This window comes from Mesitornis unicolor, unplaced genomic scaffold (assembly GCF_000695765.1).
Source record: "Mesitornis unicolor isolate BGI_N332 unplaced genomic scaffold, ASM69576v1 scaffold35716, whole genome shotgun sequence".
Classification (NCBI taxonomy): domain Eukaryota; kingdom Metazoa; phylum Chordata; class Aves; order Mesitornithiformes; family Mesitornithidae; genus Mesitornis; species Mesitornis unicolor.
In genome coordinates this window covers 895-2,389 of record NW_010192311.1, presented here as the reverse complement: position 1 = coordinate 2,389, position 1,495 = coordinate 895, and positions in this window count along the sequence as shown.

Here is a 1,495-nt window from a genome sequence, read left to right as displayed (position 1 = left end):
TCGCAGGGAGCGCGTCGGGGGGTCAGCGGGGGTCACTGGGGCTCAGTGGGGGTCACTGGGGCTGGCACTTGGGGTCACTGGAGATCACTGGGAGTCAGTGGGACTGGTACCGGGGATCACTGGAGGTCACTGGGGCTGGCACCAGGGGTCAGTGGGTGGTCATTGAGGTAACCAGGGGTCAGTGGGGGTCAGTGGGGCTGGCAGCGGGGTTCAGTGGGGGTCACTGGGGTAACCAGGGGTCACTGGGGCTGGCACTGGGGCTCAGTGGGAGTCACCGGGGTTGGCACCAGGGATCACTGCGGGTCAGTGGGGCCGGTACCAGGGGTCAGCAGGGGTCACTGGAGTCACCAGGGGACACTGGGAATCACCGGGATCAGCACCGGGGGTCAGTGAAGGTCACCAGGGCTGGCACCGGGGTTCAGTGGGGGTCACTGGGGTCATCAGGGGTCACTGGGGTCACCGGCAGCCGCCACAGCCTGGACCCCCCCAGGGCACGGAGCCCCCACTGCATCGGGAAGGGGGCACTGCTGAGGCCCAGGACAGAAGCCAAGCCCCATTCACCCCCATCTAACACTGCAGAATGAAATTTCGCTGGCATTTCGGGGGAGGGAGGGACACCCCCGGTGAGCATTAAGGAAGATTACACCCAGTTTGTTATTTCGGACCGTGAAAGTCCTTCCCCGGAGGATCTGCATCCCATTGAAATTGGATCATTCGGGGCGGGGGAAGCGCTCAAATTAATCCGTGTGTGTCCCCCCCGCCCCGGGAAGAGCCTCGCCAGCTGCCAGCTCTGCGCAAGCGGATTACGGCCTCTGGAGTGGATCTGGGCTTTCACCTGACGGCAAAAACCCTCCCAAAAAAGCCAATGTGGAGTTGGAGCCGTGTCCCAGTCCCCACCGTGGTGTCCCCCATTGATGGGACCCTTTCCACTCCCAAATCCTTTTGGATTTGGGGATCCTGGGGACAAAATGTGGCCCTGGCCCTCCTGAGCCCCCCATATTCCCCCCCAAAAGCAAAGGGGATGGGGACAGGTAGTGAGGAGGGGAAGGAGGATGGGACCCCGGCTGCTGTCCCAGGAGGAGGAGGAGGAAGGGGCTGAACTTACTCTTGATGGGCAACTTAGCTCCAAAAGAATTGATGCGACAAAAAATAAAACGAGAAATAAGAGAAGAAATGAAAGAAAAATAAAGCGGGCGTTAACAGAGAGGGCGGCTTTAAACGCAGCAGGGAAACGTAAACGCGATGGTGATGAGAGAAAGGTGGAATAAAGAGGAAATAAAGCCGAGAAGGGAAAAGATTTGGGGCTCATCCCAAAAGGAGAGGGTTGGGGGTTGGGTTAGTGAGGGATGTGCGCGCACAGGACGCGTCCCCTGCATAAAGGGACGAGGGGACTCGTCCCTGTCCCCACCCCAGCAGACCTCACGGGTGCCGTGGGTTTTCGGCGATGCAGACGGGCTCCTCGCCCCCCCCATTAACCCCCCATACCATGGGTGTC